General features: G+C 32.7%; 1 protein-coding gene across 2 annotated transcripts in view; it reads right to left on the minus strand.

Moving 5' to 3' along the window:
- The window catches only part of LOC106868466 (ADP-ribosylation factor 6), an 82,990-nt gene that overhangs the window by 16,902 nt on the left and 46,489 nt on the right, over positions 1-19,599 (minus strand). The window lies entirely within an intron of this gene.

The raw sequence follows: 19,599 nt of genomic DNA on the forward strand, positions 1-19,599 counted from the left end.
TATAAAATATGGATATGTTTTGGATGTCATTTATCCTGTCTTCCACCCAACAGAGTAAAAAGAAAAAAAGAAAAAAGAGGCTGATAATTGCTATCTGGTATGTACAGTTGCATTTTCTAGTTTTGTATCATGTTCGCATAAAAGAAAAAAAAAACTACCATGTATATCTGATGCTGTAGATGTTTGGAAATGTTACAGATAGATATAGTATGAAAATATGATTAAAACATCTTTCTAAAACTGTACACACATTAACATATCATCTTGAAATTTAACTGAAATATAATTGTCTGTTTACTGGATAAGATTTGGGTGGGTGGGGGATTATTTTAGACAGACTATCATCTTGTACTGAAGAAAATTGACTCATAAATGCTAACTTAGATTTACACTACTCCCTGATGTCTTGCAATGTATAGGGTCACCGAAACTATCCAACAGCATTTGTAAGTGATCATCATAGCATCAGTCATACCATCTTTGGAAATATCTTTCTTTGTCACTTTGGATTCTGCTAAGGGACTAGTTTCATAGATCTGGTCTGTGAGAGACCTGCAGTATAGAACAACATACTGAGATATTATTTACATAATGATATTAGAACTGTTTCAAATGATAACCCAATGAAGCATGTCAAGTAAGCATCAATGTCTTAACCACTTGATAATAACCAAACTTTTACAAAAGATTTTTGAAATTGGAATTTCTGAAAAAATTAAGCCAACACACACCTGTTACACATGTCCATCCCAAACACCAGTCAAGATTTCTGAGATGATTTCACTTTCTTCATCTATTATTATAGTATATGTAAGTCATGTACAGGGATGCTGTCATTAAGGTGAGGGTTGGCAATGAGTACAGTAAAGAATTCCAAGTAGGACTAGGGGTCCACCAAGGATCAGTCCTCAGCCCCCTCTTATTCATCATAGTCCTCTAAGCAATAAGAGAAGAATTCAAGACAGGATGCCCCAGAGAGCTTCTCTATGCTGATGACCTTGCTCTAATTGCTGAGTCACTACCAGAACTAGAGGAAAAGTTTTGGGTGTGGAAGCAAGGATTAGAATTGAAGGGCCTTCGAGTCAACCTAGCTAAAACCAAAGTTTTAATAAGTAGAAAGGTAGACAAACCACAAATCCCTTCAGGTAGATGGCCATGCTCAATCTGTAGAAAAGGCATAGGTAGAAACTCTGTAAGATGTACCCAGTGTAAGCTATGGACACATAAGAAGCAGCAATATCAAAGGAAAGCTAACTGGGAAGATAGTTTTTGTATGTGGCAAATGCTCAGGAGCAATACAGCCATGCTACATGGCAATGAAACATGGGCTGTGACTGCTTGCGAAGACCTGTTGAGGAAAGTGAAATCAAAATCGCCGACATGGCCGATGACAGTACCGCCTGATTGGCACTCGTAGCAGTGGAACATTAAAAGCACCATCTGAGTGTGATCATTGCCAGGACCGCTGACTGGCTCCCGTGCCAGTGGCATGTAAATAGCACCATTTGAGCGTGATCGTTGCCAGCATCGCCTTACTGGCACATGTGCCGTTGGCATGTGAAAAACAACAATCGAGCATGGTTGTTGCCAGTGCTGCCGGACTGGCTCCCATGCAGGTGGCATGTAAAAAACACCTTTTGAGCGTGGTTGTTGCCAGTACTGCCTGACTGGCCCTCATGCCGGCGGCACGTAAAAGCACCCACTACACTCTCAGAGTAGTTGGCGTTAGGAAGGGCATCCAGCTGTAGAAACTCTGCCAGATCAGATTGGAGCCTGGTGCAGCCTTCTGGCTCGCCAGTCCTCAGTCAAACCGTCCAACCCATGCCAGCATGGAAAGCAGACATTAAATGACGAGATGATGAAGTTTTACAATAATGCAAGAAGGGGAGATTTGAGTTTCAAAGTGAAGAATAATCTAACAGACTTCAATAGTAGAAGACAACTGTTTAAGTGAAGGTACCTGAGTAGTATGTGACAAAGTACTTTTTTGTTGACTCATACATCCTGTATTCCTGTAATTTATATCAACACAAGCTTAGAAGTATTTTTAAAATCTGACTTTCTGTTCCACCACCAAACATTTTTTTTTATAACATTAAAGATTAAGGAAGAAGAGAAAAAAATCCCTCAAAACTCCCTCACTTTCATATAGTGACCACCTCCACTAATTAGCTCTTAGCTGTCTACATTCAACTAAGGTGAAGTTTCCTTTCAATGGCATTTCACGGAGGCATTTAACAAAGTGTATGTATGCATTTATGGGTAATATGTAAAAGATCTAAGTGGAAGTGTTTGAAACAAATTTAACAATAGTGAACAAATATATAAACAAGATATATTTTTATTATATAATATTTACTATATATTTATTATAAAAATCCAACTAAAATCAGGAGATAAATAGCTGAATATTAAAGCAGATGAATATTTTTAAATGAATACAGATAAATTTAGACTGCTACAAACATTAGGTATGTATAGGGTGTGATATAAATTTAGCCTGCAACAATTATGTAGGCAACAAAATATGAAGATTTCAGCCGAAGCTACTTCATGCTTCACATTCCTCTTACTTAGAATGAAGCTTTCAGTATGAAGAAAAGAAACTCTTAATTCACTGTATTTATTAAAAAGGGACTATGTAAAAAGTCATTAATGAGTAATTTATAAATTAAACTGGAATTAATGAGATGGATATTTTAGATTACTTTTGGATATTTTTAGATTACAATTGATATAAAACTCGACCTTCTACATGTTACAACTAATTGTCATAAAGTTAACAGAGGATTTTGAGAAAGTAATACACTTGGTGTTATATTTTCTCATCTAGAGTTGCTTTTCATTTCCTTTTAATTATAAAACAGACAATTTCCCTTCTATTTTGATAAGTGAAATTCTTGAACAAAGATTTATTACAAAACTTGCCAGAGCCAACAATTTAGTGTAAAATTTGGAACCAGATATAAATATTATTTTGCATCATGTATTAAAATGAAAAGAAAGAAATAGTTTAACTTACAATTTATATAGGTATAGCTATGGCTATTGTCAGAGCTGTGTCTGTATGGTTAAAAAGCTTGCTTCCCAACCATGAGGTCTTGGGTTCAGTCCTGATGCAAGGCACTTGGGTAAATGTTTTCTACTAAAAACCAGGCTGACAAATGCCTTGTAAGTGGATTTGGGAGATGGAAACTGAAAGTAGCCTGTCGTGTGTGTGTGTGCCTTTGTCTTGTCATGATATCACATGATGTTTGTAAATGAACATCAATGTCATACAAGTGTGGTTGTTTGTTTCCAGTCTTCTATGAAAAACATGACTGGTCATAGGGTAAACATTACCTTGCTTGGGAACAGGTAAGGGTTGGTGACAGGAAGGGTATCTGACTGTAGAAAACTTACCTCAAAAAATACCATCTGATCCATGCAAGCATGGAAAATTGGACATTAAATAACAATTTTAGATTTCATATATTAAGACAAATGGTGGGTGGGAATATCTAATGTTAAAACATCAGGACCAGTAAGGGAACCTCAATACTAATTCTGCTAGACATAGCAGCCAATCATCCTCAATTTATATCTTACTGTCATATGTAAGAACAACATACATTGGATAATGTTGTCCCATATATGCCTAAAAAGGTGGGACAGTCATAGCTGGAATGTCTGATTATATATCTGCCCTATCAGGCTTAGCCTGGAGGTAAAAACATCAGGAATTGACAAGCCAATGAAGAAGCCTCTATGGAGTTACTTAAACTGTAACAGCAGGCAACCGAATCATCAAATAATACTCTGAATAATGTTGATTTGTATCTTTTCCATATGTGGACACTATCGGAACTCAACAGATGCAATATCTACATGAAAAGCTAAAATTCATAAATAAAAAAATAATTTTTTTTCTAAAATACTCAAAGGAAGAATCAAATAACACTATTTACAAAATCTCAACAAAATATGCACAACATTATAGAAACAATGACAACAGCAACAATAAAAACAGAAAATACCATTATTATCTAACTTCACAACATCACAAGTCTGTACAGATTATATTAAAAAAAAAAAAGAGAAAAAAAAAAAAACTAACAAGACTTCACACCACGTAAAAAATAATATTTGTGAAACTGACAAAAAATTTTTAATAATAACATTAATGGCATCAAAATACATGAAAGTAAGATTTTATCATCATACACGACATTCCACGTAGTAATAATTCAGGAAACATTAATATTAACTCAACACAGAATATCACACATTCTTAATTACACTCCAGATTTGACAGACCCTATCACGACAGAAGCCTTAAAACATGTATAATATCGTGCATTCAGGATATAGATATCACAAATGACATTTCATAAACTAATGAGAGATGACACCAGACTAGAAATGCTAGCTTTCAATATAGAAATTAGCAACATGAAGCACTTTAATAGAATAATTAAACATATAATAACATCGGCAATCACATCCATTGGTCCCCCCAGGTTACTCACTCCAACTACAACACTTTCACAAACACAATAAATGGGGAAAACCTCAATGTACTGCAACATGTACTACTTTCAAGTAGTGCACTATTTAAGACAAGAGGTAACATAAAAGCATCACAGCTAAACTCCTTTTACATCAAATTAACCCATGCTCTCACACACATACTCACGAAATCAACTACAATAAGTCTTCTTCTCCCAACTCTCTTAGGACCATTCATCAATTATCACTGGAATACACTTATGTCAGTGAAGAAAGAAAGGAAAACAAAACAGTTTCACAAACATAAAAACCCCATCCATAATGAAGCAAGTTTGGCCAAGAAACAGTAATATTGAGTTCAGAATCTAATAACACCATAATCACACTAACACAGATACTACTGTACATATTCAAGATAATTAGAGATGTATGGAAAATAAATAAATAAGGCAACATAAGCAAATACTCCCTCCATTACATATCAAAAATACCCAATGTCAAACAGTACGCACCAGTGAGATAAAAACAAGGCACCAAACAGCTAAACAAGGTAATAACAAAAATAAAACATACAAAAGCAGATAGCTAACACATATCAAACAAACTATTAAACAAACAGTAAAACACTATATAAGAGTGATTAGCAACCAAGTATTATTCACATGCAATCTAGACACCTAACACCAAATCTGCACTGTCTATGAACAGAGACCTCAAAAATATCCTCCAATGGTGGGAATCAAACTAATTCTGGCACCTCAACAGCAAACAAAAACACTCACTGCACATATTAAGAAAACATTATTATACTTCACCTCTCCTAGCATGAATAATTAGAACCCCCACAATTACTACACCTCTGCTGAAAACCTCTCCTGGTAAACATATATCCTCGATATAGCAAAGATAGTATCTCAAAGACTGGTATTCATATTTAGAACCAGAAAATACTGGAGGTTTCTAACATCTACTAACCCTCAACAACAGAGGTCTTATATCATTGACTCCTTTACGGAATCATTGATAACATTGATTCCCATCATACAAATGTCTCATATGAAATTTAAAAGTATAATAAAAAAAATTCTTGATTCAAGAGTAATAAATCCTTGTCTCATTACTGCCTTTTATTTAAAAATATTTGAAGAAATTTAATGAAAAAGATGTAATGAAATTGATAAAGAGCAATAAAAATTCAGTCATATTACATTGATATTTGGCTGGAAATAAGAGTTTTAGCCTTAAATTACTATACTCCAGATTCAGTTTGCTAAAAAAATTCATCACACTTAATGTTCATAATTGTTTCTGGTGTTTCTAGAACCCCTTAGATAACCACATTTTCTACCAAGGACCAGTATTGAACACTTTGCTGACCTCTGCTCGACAAAGATATCAGGTGAATTACAATAGAGAACTGCTCCCATACTACTACTACTACATACACGCAGACATCCTATACTGTTTCTGAAGAAAGGACACCACACATATCTCACCCTCTGACTTACAAACTCACCAATGTGCTGTATCAACTTTGTCTCTTCTACTACTGCTACTACAATGACATCCACTTCTCAGAGCTGGCAGGCCTTGTGCTACCTTGACTCAATCACTGCTGATTTCCTTCATCACTCCTCCTTTCACTACCTGTATTATATTTCTCTCCCAACTCAGACCATCGCAACTACCCACACTCCTTTCTCCCCAGGATGCCAGTTGCTGGAATTACCTTCCTGAATGTTTCCCTGCGGCCACTGACTTGCAATAGCTCAAATGCAATATGAATAGCACCAAGCTCACTGGTCTTGGAGGGCCAGCAAAAGCACTGAACATGGCCCCTTCTTGCAGAGGTGGGGGTGGACAAGTTTGGATGCATCACACTTCCTGCTACCCTAGCAACCTCAATACCACATTTACACAGTGATACCAAGAGAATACCCTTAAGAGGTATTTCTTGAAAATTAGCTGCAGAAATCCACACCATGTCAGGAATACAAAATCCAAAGACACACCTTCCACCTAAAGACTCAAAAGCCTCATGATCAGACAATAACACACATATACACTCAGTGCCTGAAGGTATAATAGCAATGAATCACATTTTACTGTTTTAAATTATCGACACATTAAGTAATATAGTCCTACATAGCCCTAAAATGATGAGATGGTCATGGATAAAATACCTTTGAACATAGATCAGCTAAACCAGGTTAAACAACAATATATATACAACCTTATACATTTATGATATCCACTATTCTCTAGGCATTACTGCACAACTACTCCAACCCTAAACCAATCACTAGGATAAAAAATAAAATGTAACATTCATAAAATTTATTGTCTTTCTTACAAGTAATGCCAGTAATATACAACCAAAAATCTCAGATGGAGTACTAAGCTAAGCAAGGCTGCATGCCTTACCGTAGCAAGCTCCAATCTTAACAGTTCCTGCAACTATAGGCGGAGGGGGGGGGGGGAAATCAACCCTAAACACCCAGACACATATCCAACAGGTTAGAGCACTACTACAAATAGTGTGTCATGAATTATCAAAAATGTAATTTAAGACTTAAGGATATTGACATTAATGATTGAGTATTTTTAAAACTGTATAATTCATAATTTTGTTTTATACAAGTATAATTACCTATATTTTTTTTTAATGAACTTTAAAACACTATTTTTTAACTTTCCATGGAAAGTGCAGCAGTAAATTTTTTTTTTTTTAATTTGATTTCAAATTATTACCAAGTCAAAAAATTTAAGAACCACTGTCTAAGCTGGTTCAGCTTTTGAAATTGAGTGAAATACAGGTATTATACTCTTTGAATATATGAATATTACAAGGTCAATATCTACTCTAGATCAGGCAATAGTATAACTATTTCAGCTATAAATCATTAAATTACATCTGAGAAATACTAATCTGACGCTAATGTCCACTTAGAAATACACATTACACCACCATGTAGCCACCATTTCTGTCAATGCCCATTCTGTACCACTTTATTAAACTTCACAAACGACTGGGTCATCTCATTTCTTGTATTAAATAAAAGCCACAATGTACAGAATTTAGATAATATATCAACATAATATTTGAAAATTATTCTACAAAAAATTCTCTTTGCACTTTTGTGACAATTTCTAATGAATACACTGTGTAAATGTTTTGATTAATTTTAAATATAATCAAAATTTTGGAGGTGGTGAGTAGTATTATGTAACTTTATATTATGTTGGTGTTGATAAGCTGAAATATTACATATATGTTATTAGAAGTTTTATTTTAAATATGACCCTAATTTACTAAGTTGGTAATAAAAGAATTAAATAATCTCCTCTCTTTTCCTCAGATGGCTGCAGTGTTAGTTAATATTAATGATCAAAATAATTTCAAATACAACTATACTTAAATTCCATTATATTCCTTATGGTGGAGATAATTAAGTAGCAGCATCTACTTACAAATAAGCCATTCTGAAGATAAGAACAGTTAAGCTTAAAACAATACCAACTCATAAATGGCTATTTTGTTTTTAAAATATTAATTCAATAAATTTTTGTGATAGAACAATATAGATAACCATAATCTTTCACAATAGGAAACAATGGGACATTTTATGACAAGGCTTGTTGAAACCAAAAACAAAAGCAACACAGTTTCCACAAATATACCAAAAACCAATACTTAGTTATATCATAGCAAGATATATTGCACACACTTGCACATATGAATATATCTAGTATGACATATGGTGGGTGCAAGTGTGTCCAACAAAAAGATATATTCGTATTAAGTTAGGTTTTATAAATGATAAGAAATGCTGAAAGTTTAGAGCTTGATGTAATTATAATTTCTTATGTCATTTGCAGCAACACAACACATATTGAAATTTGACTAGAAAAAGCCAAATGAAGAACTGAATATTGTACTAGTCTGGAGTCTTAAAGAGACAGAGTAAATTGTGGTAACTCCAAAGAGAGTATTGGCAACAGAGACAGGAAAGTGTATGATAATGAGTTGATGTATATAAACTGTTGGTGATAACATGTCAATAGGGCAGATTATCCTGCCTTCTGCAAGATAATACTGATAAAATTAGATGAAACATCTTAATTATAAAAGCAATTTCTAACAGATTTAAACTCTTTAAAAACATGATTGGAGAGGGGATGGTGATTCCACAGTAGTCAATAATGGATGTAATTCACTTAAATTTTCTTGATCAAGTGCTATCACTGAATAGTCTTAGTATCTCTGAAGAATAATGGTATCAACAAATTAGAGCAGTTATCTGCCTTTCTCAATAGTAGTTCAGTCATCTGTTGATCACATTTGTAATGTACATTTTTTTTGTCACATGAAACTATCTTGCCTGTTCAATGGGTTATCCATCACCACTTATAGCTTATTGAACATTTTTTTATTAAGCTGCTGTGAATACACACACGCATGCACACACACACACACACACACACACACACATGTATGACCTTTTCTTTTGAATTAGTAACATTTATATTAAGAATGTGTCATGTTTTGCAGCATTGTTTTATTCAGTTACATATTTTGTGTCAGGAACATTTAGAAGTAAATAAAACAGGAATATTTCTGAATTTCTAAAAATTGGTTTCAAACTTTGGTCAAAAGCCAGCAAATTTGGGAGGGGGAGTAAATCAATTACATCAACCCCAAAACAATGAAAGGCAATGTCAGAATTTGAACTCAGAATGTAAAGATGTTCACTAAGCATTTTGCCCAGGGTACTGACAATTTCTACCAGCTCGGAAGCTGTAGAAGGGTTAATTATCCATTCAGAAGTGTACTTTTGTTGATATCTTTTTAATCATAAATAAAAATACAGACAGATAAGCTGATAATGTATGGAGGTTCATAAATTCAGAGAATAATTTTTAATGCATGCATTCTGAGTTACAATTCAGTTGTAATTAGCTGACTAACTGTATTTAAATGGATTCATTTTGAATTATTAACCTTATCTTTAGAGATGAATGGTTTCAATCTTTATATCACTGCCTTGCAATTGGTTTCATCTCTGGCATTAAGTGCCTTACTTCTGAATGTATTCACAGCACCACACTTGAACTAAAATTACAAATATTTATTTCTAATTTAATTCATACTTGTCCTTATGCTGGTGCCACATAAGGGTACCCATGCCAGTGCCATGTATAAAACACACATGCTGGTGCCACATATAAAGCACCCAGTTCACACGGTAAAATGGCTGGCATTAGGAAGGGTATCCAGCCATAGAAGCCAGCTTGGAAAACAGATGTTAAATGATAATGATGATCCACAAAGGCTATCAATGCAGGTAACAATGGCCATAGTAAATAGAATTTGGTACTATGTTTAAATCAATGAACAAGACACTTGATAATTCACAATTGAACCAACTGAAAAAATATTTAGCCCTTTAAAAAAAAAATCTAAACTCATCTCAGGCATTTTAAATATTTCAAAATTTTGTAAATATGACACTGTAGAGAAATTAAACAACACAATTATATGGAAAAAAAAAAAAAAATTCAGTAGTTTAGTTTAATTAGCGTATTTTTATCCAAATTTTTGTAAGATGCAATTTGTGATTCTATTAATTACAGCAGAGAGATTCAAGCAGATATCACTATAAAAATTCTGACATTGTTATTCTGTGTAACTGAGTGCACAACTAAAGCATCTTTTATACTCCAGTTCATTTGCGATCATAGTTCTTAGTAAAAATATTTTACTCAAACCATCTGATTATATACAACATATAGGTAAATTGAAAACTATTTTAAATTTCCATGTTCTACAAGGCACGATAATATCTAAATTCTCCATTAAACTTATTAGAGGAAATTTTATTTTTTTAAATCAAGAATGCTATAATTTCTGGTAAAAGGGGGAAGAAAACTATTACCAGTATACAAGCCAGAATCTCATCTCATTCTTCAGGGTTTTTTCTTATTGAAGCTAATATTATCAATGATAAATTGTTAGATTTGTTAGCCAAGATAAATGCATTATCAAAAGATGGGAAAGTATTTTTTCCTTTTCGACATTTGCTTAGAGAACTTAAAATATTATCCCACCTCCTATCTGCAGCAGAATTTCTACAATTGCACTGCAATAACTTTTCTTTGATTTTATTGCAAATCTCAGCACTTACAGACAAGTAATGTAATTTTTTTTTTTATCTTTTTCTAGTTCTTATTAAAGAATATTTCTGCTGGGTATAACTATATATAATTGGTCAGATATGCTCAAGTGATTATAGGTATGGATAGAATATGTAATTAGCTATTTTGAAAAATTGATGATTAGTGGCTATCAGCCATAAACATTTTGATGTATTTAAGATCTACATACCATTATCAAGAACATCACTTTTGTTGCTTGTGAGCAGAGATACAGAAAAATGTTTCAGTTTAATAATTTTCAATATAACTTAGTATTGTTATCGTTTCAACCCCTACTTTTCCATGTTTGCAGGGGTCAAATGAAGCTTACTGAGGCAGGTTTTCTATGGTTGGATGCCTTTCCAGTCACCAACCTTTACCCATTTCCCAGCAAGGTAATATTTCCCCATAGCCAGGCATGTTTTTGCAAGATATTAGAACAATGCTCATTTACAACAATCACACACATTCCTATCTACACCCTCTAATTCACACACACACACACGATAGGCTTTTTTCAGTTTTCATAATTCAAATACACTCATAAAGCTTTGGTCGACCCAGGGATATAGGAGACATGCCCAAAGTACCATGCAGTAGGCTGAACCCAAAACCTTGTGGCTGGAAAGCAAACTTTCTAACTGCCTGTATCAAAACTAGCATTAAGTAAAAACATGAAGTGTTAGCATTAATGGAATAGTTTAGTGCAAATTAGAACACTTGCATATTGTTGCAGCAACTGTTATTACAGCTGGATGCTATATCTTACCACTGTCTATGTAATATGAGTGGTTCCTGTTGTTAAGCAGGATGAAGTAAGCAAAGTTATACACTGAAAATTAGGTCACAACTTTGAGCTCAAGATTATGTGGTCAGTAAATTTGTACTGTAACTTCACAGCAATCATGCCCTAATATGAAGAAAGGTAAAACTTTTCAGAATTATATCTCTTTCTCAAAGCACCAACACTTAAATGCCTTAGTTTATTCCATCCTCATTATCTACAGCAGTGTTTCTCAATCATTTTTTTTACCTATGGCTCCTTTGATTCCTATTTTACCTGGATGGATCCTTCCAGTCATTCAATGTTTTAAAAATTCCATTATATCTTTATAATTAAATATTATTAGAAATTGTATTTAATAAAATTTATCAAAATATTTTGTGTATTGTAGAAGTATAATCAATTTATTGGAGACAAATTTTAACAAAAACTTATATGGACCTGCAAAGGTCATATAGACACTGATTGAAAGCCACTGATCTAAAAGAATTTTAGAATATTCTTAATTGCCGCTGCATAAAAATGAAGACCAAATTCAATCTTAATTTCAGGAGAAATTCCCTTTTCAGATATTTTAACATAAGACAAAAAAAAAAAGAGAGAGAGGGGAAGAAAATAAGTGTTAACATCACAATTTCCAGTTTTGTTTTACCATGACTATGAAGAATATTGAAAGGTTGGTTTGGATAATTTTACAAACCTTATTTTTGTGCAATTTTAAATTATATTAAAAACAAACAAACAAATATATATATATATATATATATATATATATATATATAGTTATATAAATAAAAACTAACATCACTTCTGAGGGGTAACTGTTATTATTCCAATACTGTCACATTTTATTTTGAAAATAAAATATGGCAGGCAGTCCAGCAACTTACAAACAAATGTGAATATATACACATGCCATAAAAATTACTTTAAAAAATACACTTCTAAATAAAGGTGGTGGGAGTGGGGTATGACTTTAAGTTCTTGTAAAAAATTCAATATAATTTATCAATTACTTTCAGAATTTTTTTAAAAAATAACAAAATCATTTTTAACCCATACAAAAGCTAAAAATTGATTTGTAACAAAAAAAAAAAAAAAAAAAAAAAAGAGAAAGAAAAAACTTCATATGGAAAACTACAACAATGTAAGTTCTATATTTACTTGTTCTTTTTTCACTGTCATTTTTTAAAAAGATATTTGTGAACTATTTCTATCATCTTATTAATCTGAAATATAGCTATATTATTAAATTCATTGGTCAACTTCTTGTGCTGAGTGTGCATATCTCTATCTCTCTCTCTCTCTCTCTCTCTCTCTCTCTCTCTCTCTCTCTCTCTCTCTCTCTCTCTCTCTCTCTCTCTATATATATATATATATATATATATATATATATATATATATATATATATATATATATATAATTCAAATTTACAGAAAACAAAAGACATAGACAGTTGTAGGAACAACAAACAGGTGTATTAGTTTAACACTTGGGAAAAATGGAAAAGTCTTTTATGTTTTGAGCCTATGCTCTTCAACAGAGAGGATTAATAGGGAAAATATGGAGAGAGAAAAGCTGTACAGAGTTCAACAGCCCAACATGGTGAGATGACCACAAAAAGAGGTTGAATGAAAGGGAGATAATAATAATAATAGTAATGATGACCCCAACGAACTAAGGTGCATGAGTGTGTGTGTGTGTGTGTGTGTGTGTGAGGATGGTGTGTGCGAGTGTGCATGTGTGAAAGGGGGTAAGTGAATGTAATGTGTGTATAGCAGTTGATGTGTGCATGTGTGTAATCAAATAGTGTGCATGTGTATTGTGTATATTTGTGGGTGAAAGTTATCTTTGTCTATGAGTGTGTTTATGTGAGTTGCGTGTATATATTGTCTGTGTTCAGGTATTATGTGATTGTATGTGGGAGTGTGCATGATGGTGTGGTATGTGTACTGAGTTAAACAGTATGTGTGGCAGCTCGTATAGTGGTATGTATGGTGACGCCATTTAAGATTGTGTGTGGGTGTGAGTGCTATATATATATATATATATATATATATATATATATATATATATATATATATATCAATGTAAGAATTGTAAAGCGATATAATTTATTTAGTGTAGACATTATCTGACATAGAATTCAGTACACTGAGTAGAACAGATAGATGTAATTATTATAATAAAAATTGGTATAGTCAACTCAGAGATTAATCCTTGGTCAAGCTGTTCTTGTCTTGAACAATCCAGCCAAGAGTGAAACTCAGAGTAGACAGCTGATTTTTGATTGATTGATTAACTAATTGGAGCTGTGTATGTGTGTGTAGCAGATGGTGGTTTCACATGTGTGTAAGTTACAGTTAAGTATAAAATGTACTCAATATTCTAAGGCAGAATGAAATAAATGAGACATCTTTGAAGCTGAGTTTGTATGAGTAGCTTACACTGCTCGTTCTCAGACAACTGGCACTGTAGTTTTCAAAGCTTGCCTATAAACATATCCACTGACTAACTTTAATCAGGTGATCCTGAAAAACAACTTTGGCAGGGCTAATTGTTACACCATCTTTTGCTCTCTTTTTATATGTATAAATCTATTGTACCCATCTAATCACAACAAAAGGGAGCTGACTATATATGCTATCTTTGCCCCTATCAGAATGAATAAAACACATTAAATGATATTTTCCCCCCTCTTACCACAGGTCAAAAGCATCCATCCGCATGAATACATATGTGTACTTGCATGCAAACGCGTGCGTGCACACACACACACTTGTGACATCCATAAAACACTACTTAACTGAAAGCTGCTGAAATTCTGGGAGAATACTGACACCTTTTTTTCTTTTTCTCTCATCTATTATATTTTTCTTCTTCCCCCCCCCCCCCCAGTTTTTCTCTATGGCTTTTCTTTCTTCTCCTTCCTTTTTTTTTTTCTCCTTTTCTATACAGTTTGTTACTTGTATATGTAATCAATAATCCCTATCAAATTTGTTTTCAGGGAATCAATTGATGGTTTTATGCATAAGCAAGTTTAAAAAATAACAACACTAGTGATCTGAGGACCAAGAACAAGAAACTCTCAATTGTGACTCAGCATTGAATACTACTACTAATAATAATAATTATAAATGCATGTGCATGCCTCCCCCCACACACAATTCACATTAAGTACATGGACATAAAAATAATTTAAAGCATTGTATTTTCTCTACATCAACAGGCAAGAAACATTATCCAAAATTAGTACAAACAGAAGACGAGGCTACTCCAAAGTAAATGAAACAGTTTTCCAACATTGCTTTGGTGGTAAAGAGACATGTTGTTAACAATTATCACTTGGTAGGTGTATTTAAATGGAATCACTTTTTAGAAAATATTTTAAAAAATAGTAATCTCTTATTGAACTATATGATTGCAAAAAATTTAAATTATCAAGATTAGAGGAATCTATTGAATATAAATATATGAGGAACAAGGCAATGAAGGAGACTATGCAGTCATTTAACCTGCTAGGTAAAGCAACCAAATCTCCCTTAAATCACATTGTACCAGTTTAAAATAGTTGAGAGAACAAATATCTCAGAAATACAAAAAAAAGGGATGGTCGTAGTGGAACACTTCTGAACAAAGGGCTGCTAAATCAAAGTCATCTTGGTACCATCTAAGCCAGTGGTTCTCAACCTTTTTCATCTTTGGGCCCATGTTTTATGATAAAAAAATCCCAGGCCCACTGACCTCTAAACCAGTTATCTGACCCTCTTCTGGAATATAAACCCCATAAAGTAGTAATTGTTTCCACATGCCAGTTTCATGTATGAGTACAATGACAATTGTTAAATAAATATTACACTAGTGTTTACATTGCAGTTGGTGTTTTTCAATTAGGTTATCAATTTGAACTTCAAAAGATTGGTTCAACTTGAAATGCAAATTGGGCCTCAGGCTCAATGTTGAGAACCACTGATCTAAGCAACAACTCTTCAGTTTCTATCTCTCTTTAAGGTAATTTCCTGCTTAGTGTGTAGCTTAACAATATAATTTTAACACACACAAAGTGATGTTTATTTCCAGTCTTCTGTAAAAAAAACAAAAACATCAGGCCATCTAGCCATAGAAAATGCCTCAACAAATTCCATCTGACCCATGCAAATGTAGCAAAGTGTGTTAAATGAGAAAAAGAAAGAAAGAGACATACACACAGCATTGTTGTTTTTTTAACTTTTTTCCCTCATGAGTCCCTTTTTATCAGACAGAATTTCTCACGACCTTCACAGTTATAAAATTAAGTAGAGAAAAAAGAAATGCAAGTATATTAAATAAAAAAAAAACCCATTAATTACAAACTAAAACTTATATTAAAAAAATTAGCTACAAGACCACACAACTTTACAAACAACAAAAATATATGACTATTTTTAGTGGGAGGGGTGCGCTTGTTTATTTTGGCAAAATACATCAAACTGTAGCTTGATGTTTGTCAGTAATGTTCTGAAGGGAATTTTTTTTTTTTTACATTCTTAATAGTTGAGTGGTATTTTGTCTTAATTACTGTTTAAGCTGAAATTGCAGATTCATATAGACATGTAGAAGGAAATGGTAGAAAAGCTGTCGTTGCTAATTCAAATGGCATTGGAAATCTTGATATCACATTCAGCTTCAAAAATACTTGCTTATCTTTTAAAATTCAAGTTTGAAGACTGGATTGCATGACTGCTTTGCAAATTCTTGTACCTTCAAAAAAGAGGCTTCACCTGTTCTACTGCTAGAATGAATGCATCTGGATGCCCCCTGCCCCATCTGATTTACAACTGTCTATGTCTAGTAAATATATTTACGGAACCTTTTATTCATACATGCAAACGCTTTCTTATTTTCTATCTAAAAGTCAAATTATTTACAGACAAAACATCAGTACATGAAAACATCTCAATTCTAATACATTGCACTGAATATTTCAGACTTGCCTTTTCAAAGGGAAAATGTTTAATGTCTTGCAGAGACATTAAGTTTGTTAAGTTTCTTAAACATGCCTGAAAAATAACTATTTGCAAAACCAAATTCAAACAGTGAAAAAATTCTGCACGAAAGTAATGCTTTATTGATAAAGAGCATCACTTTTTTGTTTTACTTAAGTTTACTTGATTCTCTCATCGCTTGTCCCTTCAACAACCATAACACTTCTGTCTGCAGTTAAAGTTTGTGTGAACTCAGAATTCATCCTGGTATAGATTTACAAACAGCTATTAATGTTTGACTGCTAATGAAATTGATAATTTTAACTGCATCTTATATTACCACACTTAGCTTTTTCCTAGAAAGTGCCCCCCCCCCAATCACTAATGCCTCTCCATGAATTATTGAATGAATGCAGTCAGTGCACTGTCTGCAGTTGTCGCTTTAGCTTGAAATTCTATATTTTCTCACCACCCCTCGCCCCCTCTCATTTCAGTGCCACCAGTGTATACACCATCACAGTTATTCTGTTTCAGATAAATTTCCTTAAACATATAGCCCACTTTGAGGAAAACATTTTCACTTGTTGTATGTTCATCTTTTCCTGACAAAACATTAAGCTCTTGTGCACACTGTTTTCATACAAATATCTGACAAATATAGACAGTTGAGCTACAATAGCTACAAGACCACGTTGTGCTCATACATGAAACTGGCAGGGGGAAACAATTACTACTACTAAACTGTGATGTCAATTACAAATTTAGCATTTCCTTTAAATCTTTCAATAAGTAGCACAAATTGGTCATTGTTAATTTCTGCAATTCTTTTATATACTGTATCATTTGACTATGGAACTCTTCATATTTCATTAAGTCTTTCTCTGAATAATTTTTATGATTCCTCATGCCATTGGCAATGCAAGTTCATCAATAATCACATATGGCTTCTTTCCTTTTGTAATTAAGCATGTTTTCTATGATGGTCTTAAATGTTTTTGTTGAACCAAACTGGTGAATGATGTTTCAAAAATATGGGAAAGATTTGTCTGTATAGGAAGCAAGTATTAAGTACCAGAATGCCTTTTTAATTTAGCAGGCTTCATACTTCCAATCGTTAATATTCATCTGTCTATGATAATAAACATGAAATTCTGTCTATCTGTCCAGAAACCTTGTATCTGTCTACATTTGCTCTACATAGACATATTATACCTTTATGGAATCAGGATGATCCGAGGATTGAAAATCTGCCTTTCGTTTGGTTCTTGAACATTCAGCATTGGAATCAGGTTTGAATGAAGATTTGTTATATGCTAACAGTTGAAAATTCAAATTTTAAAAGAACTCCCAAAATTTGTGGACAAACAAGTTTTTCATTTAAACTGATATTAAAGTAATATCATACTGGCAAGGTACTAATAAATACTTTATTGTTATTACTCTCTTTAGTTTCAGGCCACAGGCCCAATAAGCCCTCTGCAGGAGCCAAGTTATAAATAAGGGAAACTGGACAGTGTTCTTCCTGCCTTACATTGAAGTCAATCCATATTGCAAAAAAGATTTGTACTTTCTCATTTTTGTCCAGGATTGTTCAGCTTTTTACTCTCACTCACTTTTTGATTTGTGGTATTGCTGTGTTCTTTGACAAATTTAACCATTTATCCATGGGAGATACTTAACATTCTACGTATTAAAAAAAACCTAACTAATAATTTGAAAAGAATGTTAAAAAGAAATCTTAAACTCGTATATATAAATGAGTCAAAATTCATAAGTATTTAAATTCTATGATAAATTTGAAGTTAAAACATTTAAAACTGTTATATTATTTACAGATAATTAGGTATAATATAAATTTAGTTTGGAAAATGGAGGAAAATTGCATCATCATTTGTTGATATTACGAGTAAATTACACACTGTAACAAATTATCTTGAGTACTTACTGTTATGACACAACTTATTACCTACATATAATATATTTCGTGATTAAGAATTCAAAATCATGGTCGTACATAAACGTCATTAACACCATTCACAAAAACATTTCTAAACTTTATGACTAAATGTTAGACACACATAGTGATAACTGCCTTAAAAGACAATACTGAAATCTTATATTTGGAAAGCTTGTGTTGTACCATCAATAAGAATTTTAAAATTATATAGCAGCCATTAGATGGCATTATTTTTAGTGTAAATGCAACTATGGAACAAACATTGCACAAAAAGAGGACAAGAGTAGTCTATCAAATTTGTTCCGTTATTGTTTATTTTTTATTCCATGCTTGCATTTTATAAACAAATTTTATTGTGCATGTGTTTTAAGTATAATTTTATACACAAATAAAATGTCCTAATAACCAAAGCAAACAAATTTTATTATTTATTCTCTGTTAAAGTTCCACAATCCCAGATATTTACATGACACTCAAGAGAGGGATACAACATAATGTAAGAAACAAAGATATACTATCCATCATTTCAGTGTCCATATTCCATGCTGGCATGGGTTGAATAGTTTGACAAGATCTGACAGGTCTGAGGACTGCATCAATGTCTGTTTTGGCATATACATACACATTATTCTCTGAGTATTGAGTGTGTGTATCTTTCACTAATCTGCTATAAACTCCAGCGATTTTGAAAACTAAGACACTTTAAAGTCAATAACTTTTAACCCTTTGGGTACTTTATTCTACATTAGACAAAGTAGAACAAAATAAATAAGGTTTACTACTAACTACACAAACCATGTATTAGTTAAATCAATACATCATTGATTATACAACAAAAATTTTACAACGAGGCATTCTTTCTAATCTTGACTACTGTAAAAACATTTCAATTTTTTATTTTTTTATTTTTATAAATAATACTGAATTTAAAACAGTTTAAAAAGCAACATTTGATCTGAAAAGTGTAATAACACCCCAGAAAAAGATATCAAAGACCTTAAATTTTAGATATATTGCCTACCAACTTTAGGTAGTAATTAACAAAATGTATTATTACTATCGCAGCGATTGAGAAGGCGTCAAACACAAAGGAATATACTTTTGATCATAAAACTCCTCAGTGTAGAATGCAATGCATATTAAAGTTGCATCAACAATACTTAAATAGCAAGAAATATTCAACTATGGAACAATTTTTATGAAAAATATA

This window comes from Octopus bimaculoides, chromosome 5 (assembly GCF_046866305.1).
Source record: "Octopus bimaculoides isolate indiv1 chromosome 5, ASM4686630v1, whole genome shotgun sequence".
Classification (NCBI taxonomy): domain Eukaryota; kingdom Metazoa; phylum Mollusca; class Cephalopoda; order Octopoda; family Octopodidae; genus Octopus; species Octopus bimaculoides.